At 35.1% G+C, this 8704-nt stretch overlaps 1 long non-coding RNA gene across 1 annotated transcript in view; it reads right to left on the minus strand.

Annotated features, from left to right (window-relative positions):
* The window catches only part of LOC122907178, a 32112-nt gene extending 24386 nt beyond the window's left edge, over window positions 1-7726 (minus strand). The window contains exons 1-2 of the long non-coding RNA XR_006384696.1: window positions 7665-7726; window positions 6675-6767 (exon numbers count right to left, since the gene is read on the minus strand). This is a non-coding gene — a long non-coding RNA (uncharacterized LOC122907178). The remainder of the gene's footprint in view (window positions 1-6674; window positions 6768-7664) is intronic.
* Window positions 7727-8704: the final 978 nt, after the last annotated feature.

Raw genomic sequence — 8704 nt, forward strand, 5'->3', positions numbered from 1 at the left:
GCCATCAAAAGAAACGAAATCTTGCCATTTGCGACAACATGGATGGAACTAGAGCATATCATGCTTAGCGAAATAAGTCAAGCGGAGAAAGACAACTATCATATGATCTCCCTGATATGAGGGAGTGGTAATGCAACATGGGGGCTTAAGTGGGTAGGAGAAGAATCCATGAAACAAGATGGGATAGGGAGGGAGATAAACCATAAGTGACTCTTAATCTCACGAAACAAACTGTGGGTTGCTGGGGGGAGGGGGGTTGCGAGAAGGGGGGTAGGGTTATGGACATTGGGGAGGGTATGTGCTTTTGGGTAAATTGGAAGGGGAGATGAACCATGAGAGACTATGGACTCTGAAAAACAATCTGAGGGGTTTGAAGTGGCGGGGGGGGGGGTGGGAGGTTGGGGTACCAGGTGGTGGGTATTATAGAGGGCACAGCTTGCATGGAGCACTGGGTGTGGTGAAAAAATAATGAATACTGTTTTTCTGAAAATAAATAAATTGGAAAAAAAAAAGTTCTCTGTATGACAGCTTGTTAAAAAACTGGGATCAGGGGACGTCTAGGTGGCTCAGTGGGTTGAGCTGCTGCCTTCGGCTCAGGTCATGATCCCAGGGTTCTGGGATCGAGTCCCACATCGGGCTCCTTGCTCGGCAGGGAGCCTGCTTCTCCCTCTGCCTCTGCCTGCCTCTCTGTCTGCCTGTGCTCACTCGCTCTCTCTCCCTCTGTCTCTGACAAATAAATAAATAAAATTAAAAAAAAAAAACTGGGATCAGTAACTTGTCACTGTTTTAATGCTACTTCAAATAGAGTTAATGTAACTTAGGATAGAAGTCCAACTGATCAGACAGTGTAACAGCTAGAATAGAGCAGTTGGCTCCATGTAAGGTATTAAGAAAGCATGCAGTAATTTCCGTTCGGATAATGTATCATAATGGCAACTATATATGAACTTATGTGATTATTTCTTATTATGTGTCTACTAACTAAACAGTAAGTTTCATAAAGGAAAAACTGTTTTAGCATGATCAACATTTTATCAGCACAATTCCTGATGGTGTTGAATACACAGACAATAAATATGTTTTCAGTGAAGAAAAGAACCCTAAAGAATTTGATTAGATTGCTAAGGGATCTATAAATTTTGCCATAGTGAAAAACATCAGAGATATTGAGTTGCGTATTCTGGGAAAAGTTAAGGGAAGAGTAAGAAAGAATCCACAGTAGTTTCCAAATGTTTGAAATTATATAACATAAAAGACAAAATGGACCTGGATTAGTCTCTTCCAGTGGGTAGAAATGTGATAAAACACTAGATAGGGGCACCTGGGTGGCTCAGTGGGTTAAAACCTCTGCCTTTGGCTCAGGTCATGATCTCAGGGTCCTGGAACCGAGCCCCACACTGGGCTCTCTGCTCACAGGGAACCAACCTGCTTCCTCCTCTCTCTCTCTCTCTGCCTGCCTCTCTACCTACTTGTGATCTCCATCTGTCAAGTAAATTAATTAATTAATAAAAATCTTGGGAAAAAAAAAAACTACATAAACTTCAAGAAACCACAGAGGAAGACTTTCCTAAACAGTGGGAGAGTTTACAATATAGTAAGCTGATAAGTGATGTCTATCAATCTCCCACATAGAGACCTACACAGAGAAATAATAGTTACTAGAACACACCGATAACATTTTTTGGATTAGTTACAAATAAGGATTATATTATTTCTAAGAACATTTATAGCATGGAGATCTTATAATTCATTGATACTATCATCGAATTCCAAACAAGAAAAGGAATTATTGTAACTCCCTAGACTTTTTAAACAACCAACATATTCAATGAACAGAATAGTTTTAAGCATATACTAAAATTAAATATTTCTATAACTTATTTAAAATAATTATATAGATTAAGAAGACTTCTCAGTAATAATAATCTACTAATCAATCCACCTGTAATTACATGCTTAGTTATAATAAGGACTGTCACCTTGAAGGTGTTCAAATTCACTAGTGAGTCACATATCTTTTGAGTCCACGCTCTCTTAGGTCTCAGACAAGGGTCTTAAACCCTGCAAACATTTTCTCCCACAATGGTGCCCTGCATGATGCATTTGCTAATTGGTTTTACTTACTCTTTTAAACCGGTGACATTCACACTCTACATCATCAGCCCTTACATTTGAGTAAAAATAATTGACAAAAATGCTTGTGAGCAGAACTGTAGAGAAGAAGCTGCTGCAGAGTCTTATCATTCTCCTATGTCCTTCTGGAACTCATATTTCCGCGATCTCTTTTGCTCTGCCTCTGCCACTCAGACTTACAATCTGACAGAGACTTGTTTCAAACTGACAACCTAATTTCAGAGGAATGATGAAAGAGATTGTGCTTTTCATATTTCCAAATCAACTGAATTTTATTCATCAGAATGCATGTATAAATTTGGTGGTAGTGGTAGTGATTGTGAGGTTGTGGTAAATTTTAACTGCTATTGGCCAATTACGTTGATGCCCTTGCCTCAGTGCACCTGCAGGAAACCTCTATCCCCATGCCACTGAACCTGAGCACTGTCACTGGACTTATTTTTGACAATGTGTGAAAGAAAGTAACCTTTGCCTGCCAAAGCAGACATTTTCAAAGCCAGTACATGGTTCCTATGTCCTGCTGCCACAAACTTGCAGTGTTTTTTTTTTTTTTTTTAAGATTTTATTTATTTATTTGACAGAGAGAGAGAGAAATCACAAGTAGGCAGAGAGGCAGGCAGAGAGGGGGAAGCAGGCTCCCTGCTGAGCAGAGAGCCCAACATGAGGCTCGATCCCAGGATCCTGAGACCATGACCTGAGCCAAAGGCAGAGGCTTAGCCCACTCAGCCACCCAGGCGCCCCAGACTTGCAGTGTTTCTAAACGGGTTACTCTGTCAGTCTTGGACTGAAGGTGAAGACACCATGCAACTGTGACTCAGACAGTAGTCAACCTGACATTGGTATTGAGACTGATCTGAGATGGAGGCTCAGAGGTCATTTCTTACTGCAGCATGTCCTACTCTATGCTGATTTATTCAAAGGTATGAAGTTTGAGACGTTTTTACCCCACAAGAACAACAACATTCATAAATGCAATTTGTCTGGCTTTGAAAACAATGTAGAGAAGCAAACTGGGGCAGGAGATACTATTTGAAAAACCTGGAAGTCCCAGGGTCAGTCCAAATGAATTCAACTTCAGGAGTGTCAGAAGTAACTTGAAAGCAGCTTAGTGTAAAACTGTGTGATCACCTTGAATGGAAAGCAGGAATTTTATTTGCTAATTGATGTGGTTTAACCACCGAATACATTTTGAGGAGAAGAGGACATGCTGTTGTAGATAAAGATGTTAGGATGAGGATTTTTGTCTTCAGGAACAGAAAGGAAGTGACAGCTTTTAAAGACAGGAACAGGAAGAAATAACAAAATTTTGAAATGTGTTGGATGAACAGCCTGGATGTGGGAGAAAATAAAAAGAGTTAAGGTTTGTTAGTGATGCCAAGGTAAAGTGATTGAAAAATGAATATGCCACCAAATGGTGAAAGGGGGAAATAAAAAAGAACACAGATAAGGAAAGACAGATGAATGCAAGAAGGAGAGAGGAAAGCAGACAACTTTTGCTTGTGTGCAAGCACTTGGCATAAATGAGTTTGTTGCAATAATTAACATGTAGCCTATAGTATCCCCTCTCTTCTTTGTATCTAGAAAAGAAGGGAACATCACTACTTGGTATCCTTTTGAAAATATTTATTTAATTATAGTTATGCAGTCAAAACAGCATAGTTTTTGAAAAACTCCCATGTACATATAGTTTATGGATAAATAGAAATACTTTTTTAATTGGTGGAAAATTAATAAAATATCAATCTTCATTATTTCTAAGGGCACCATTTCAATAACATCAATAAAAATATGGTAAATTGAAGGTTTTTAGACTATAATCTGAATTTATCTGCATAATTCCTCATGAAAATATGGTAGTCTATATCTTTATTTCAAGTGAAACATAAATATTGCTTCAACCAAGAGAATAATAGCCAAAGGAGTAAAATAATAGCCAGAAGGGGGGAAAATGAGAAAGACTAGAACAATTTTTATTATGATTATGATTTCATGACTATGAAATCTATGATTTCATGAGTATGATTTCATGACTCTAATACATAAAAAATGCAATACCAAAATGCAATTAGTATGATTAAAATAGCAAAAGGGTTGAATAAAAAGTTTATGACTACATAAAGATATTTTTTACTAAATTTATGATAGCATGTTTTTTTCTTTAAAATTTTATATTTAAGGGATGATTTATGCATCCTTGTTTTAATTAATATTTGTTCTACTCAAATAAACTAAGTGGATTTATGCTAAAATTATTCGGAGACAGTCTATAAAAGCAAAATAATAACATATTAGTAGCAAAAACAATGTATAATTCTTGAGATTCTACTATGTACCAGGAATTTCACTCTCATTTTACATACATGCTCTAGTTTAATCTTCAACAGACTCCTTGAAAAAAAAAATACATTGGTTACATGTTTGGGCTCTAGAATCAGATTGTTCATGGCTATTCTACTGCTCTGCCATTTATAACTTGGATATTTATTTTTATAAGTAAATGACTATCCATATTTCATCTTTCAACTTCAGAATTCTTTATAAACGGGGGGAAATGGTGCAAAGCCCTCTAAGTTATTGTAAGAATGAAGTAGTTAATGCAGGGGTAATCTTACACACAAATAATATTAGCTATTATTATGGTCCCCTCCCATTTAAAAATGACAACACTGGGATTGAAAGAGGTAAATTCCTTTGTCCCAAAGTGCCTAACAGGTATACTTTTCACATTTAGCCTCTGGTTCATGTCTATGGATTCTGAAGAACCAGCTTCTTCTTCTTATTATTATCCCATTTAGATAATCCTGACCTTGATTAGTTGATTTCTATTTTATATGCTCTCATAAGGAGTTCATCTGGAAATTTACAATCCATGGGTGTCAATAAGGGATAGCTAACAAAAAATTTCCTCCCTGCTTCCTAATATGTTATAATAAATGTATAATAGAAATGAACATATACAATATTTGTATGTTCAGTAAGTTCATATATCATCCCATATACACAAATAAATGCATATCGTGGATAACAAAATCTTGATAATAACCCATAGCCTCATGATCGAAGTTCAAATTTTAAAACCTGAGGCAATTAAATGCAAAGCAATATGTGTTTCTAAAATAAGTTTGGAACAAATTGTGAATTATCTGTATGTTGACTTGGAATGGTCTAATTAAGAATAGATATATTTAACAAAATTATGAACATCAAGTGAAAATGGCTACTCTGATCCTTAAAACAAATATTCCTCTGACTTCTGAACTGGTGTACGAATTTCCTGCAGTTAAAATAAGAATGGTTTAGAGGACAAATGTTGCCCAATCCTTTTAATTCAACTGCAGCTGAACCTATGAGTTATTCATTCATATATTTATTCATGATAATATTGGATTATACATGTGTAACTTAAAATTTTATGTATATGCTATATATTATATATAAATATACTTTATACTTATTTTATAATTATTTGTTTTCTGCACATGAATTCTGTATGCTGGATTGGAGTTTTTTGTGAATAACTCATTCACTTTAAAATAGAGCCAGTAGATGGGCGCCTGGTGGTTCATTCGGATATACATCTGCCTTCTCCTCAGTTCATGATCTCAGGGTCCTCGAATGAGCCCAGAGTCAGTCTTCCTGCTTGGTAGGGAGCCTGCTTCTCCTTCTCCCTCTGTCCCACTCATGCTCTCTCTCTCTTTCGCATAAGTAAACAAAATCCTTAAAAAATAAATAAAATAGAGCCAATAGCTTAACAATGGTGAAAATTTCTGGATTTCATTAATTTTCAATTTAGGTTGAATAAGTTTTGAATTGTCATATTCTTAAAAATGCATGTATTTACTCTAAGAATGAATTTTTTGCAATATATTTTAGGATATGGCTCTTGTTTACCTTGATATATATGTAATTTTGTTTTTAATCCAAATGACTAAATATGTTTGATTTTGAAAGCCTTGAAATCTTGTTTTTCTGTTTATTTTTCAGTGTTATAAACAGAAGAAAAAGAATAATGGGTCATATTATCTGCTCAGGAGAACTATATGGAGTAATATACATAATTATAATTTAATATTATCAAAAGTATGCAAATATTCTAGGTTTGCAATTATTTTTATATGGGTTAAGGGTACATTAGACCTATCAAAGTATTCCTCTGAAAATAAACATTTTCAAGATGGTATGTCTTAGAGATCTATTAAAATTACTAAAAACACTAAACACAAACAATTTCTTTCCAATATTAACTAAAGAATGCAACATATAGCTTTAGTAGTAAAAATTCAGAACTGAAAAATACACTAAACATATTCTTTTTCACATTCATATTCAAATATGTATACTATGCGTTGGTGACCAAAGTAAAAAATCACATGAGGATCATTTTTTCATATAAAAATTTGAGATACATAACTTGACATTGTTTCTAATAATACAATGATGTGCGAAGAACTCTACTACTATTATTCACATTAATGGCTCAGAGGAAATCCTCTGGAATTTTAATTTTGACAGGGAAGAAGGGTATCGATTAACCTTGTTACCTTGTTAATCATCTCATGACGTTAAGATGGAACTGGTGGAAAACTCTAGAAAGGGATTACTTTGTAGTTTTTTCACTGCCTACATAAATATGTCTGAAAAGAAAAAAAAAATCATAGTTATATAGTTTTAGTGTCCTAGAACCAGAAGAGTGCAACATTTATGAACTTTAAGTTATGCCCACCACATTTAATATCTAATAATTTAGCAGAAAATCAAATTTCTACAGTTCCATGGACTTCTGCCTTATTTCTTTTAAGATTTATTTATTTATTTTAAAGAGAAAGAGAGTGCAAGTGATGGGGGGCAGGGAGAGAATGTATCTCAAGCAGACTCTCCACAAAGCATGGAGCCCAGGGTGACCTCCATCTTACTACCCATGAGATCATGACCTGAGCCAAAATCACAAGCTAAACCAACTGAGCCACAGAGGCATCCCTGTGTTTCTGCTTTAAATACAAGGATAAAACCAAGTATCTTCACTAGTAATCCCAGCTGTTATTCAGTACCAATTTTATGGGGAACTGTATAACTACTCTCTCTCTCTCTCTCTCTCTCTCTCTCACACACACACACACACACATACACACACGCACACAGGAGCACATATAGGAAATACTATCATTAAATTAATCTGTTAAAGAATATTCAGTTAGTCATCATTTTTTAATTATAATGACTTCTCATTTCAAATTGTGCTTTTACTTTTTTTCCTCACCCAATTTAAATTTTTTGAGAATTAAATTGCACCTAACAGGTTTTTTTGAAATTTGTCAAGACTGAGAAAAATTTTCCTTCTCTCTCCCCTTTTCTCTTTCTCATGAATTTAAGTCCATTTTCATTACAAGTTACAGGGAATAGGTTTTCAAAGAATTCAGAAGTATTACTAAGTTACAAAATGATTGCATTCAGTACAATGGTCCTCATGCTTTACGCAATGTGTAGGAAATTGGTGCATAAGAAGAAGTATAAGAAGCACATGACATAGTTACCTGGAACCATAGTTTAGTCCAACACTCTTGTGCATATAAATATTTTTAAGCCCCATGATAAATGGTGATCTGTAAAGATAAAGCACAACACTTTCTTCTAAGAAAATAAAATGTTATAATGAGAATTTAACTATATTTTGTCAAATTTTTTTAAAGATTTTTATTTATTTATTTGGCAGAGAGAGATCACAAGTAGATGGAGAGGCAGGCAGTGAGAGAGAGAGAGAGAAGCAGGCTCCCTTTTGAGCAGAGAGCCCGATGAGGGACTCCATCCCAGGACCCTGAGATCATGACCTGAGCCAAAGGCAGTGGTTTAACCCACTGAGCCACCCAGGCACCCCTATTTTGTCAAATTTTAAAGTAGCACATGAGACTTCGGAAAAATAGGAAATGAAAATTTACTGTATTAAAACCATTAATATTAGAGGTTTGTTACATCACCTACCATTACTCTTACTGCTACAATGGGGATAAAAGCCTTAAACTAAAGAAGAGAGAGAGAAGTCTAAGTCTGGGTTGACCTCCATGATCTCTGCATCAACCCTGAGCAGCAGACTCAAAACATTTTGGTACATGAAATAAACAACCCTCTAATTTACAGTCTCATTTAAGCCATTGTTTGGGATGCCGGGGGGGAATCATGTTTCTCTGTTGTATGAAGCAAAATGTATTCTCTACTGATAGATTGATAGATACTGATACAGATGTCCATGCTGATACATAAAAAATATTTTAAAATATTTACTGGATCAGTGCAATGGAAGTATGTATTATTACTTATCCACCATTATTACCATGCAGAAAAGGAAATGGTGTATATTTCATTCATTTTGTTGATTGATCTTGTTATTGGGTAACCTATCTTTTGGTAACAAATCATTTTTGAGTATTTATTACCTTTATACATTCTGCAGGCTATAGATTTTATAGGCTATTTCATACCAAAGTATCACTTGGCTCTTATTTAGGAAGTAATAATACTTTGAGCTGCTTAACAAATTACTATAATGCAAGTGTATGTGTGTGTAGCTACAATTTGA

This window comes from Neovison vison, chromosome 5 (genome assembly GCF_020171115.1).
Source record: "Neovison vison isolate M4711 chromosome 5, ASM_NN_V1, whole genome shotgun sequence".
Lineage (NCBI taxonomy): Eukaryota > Metazoa > Chordata > Mammalia > Carnivora > Mustelidae > Neogale > Neogale vison.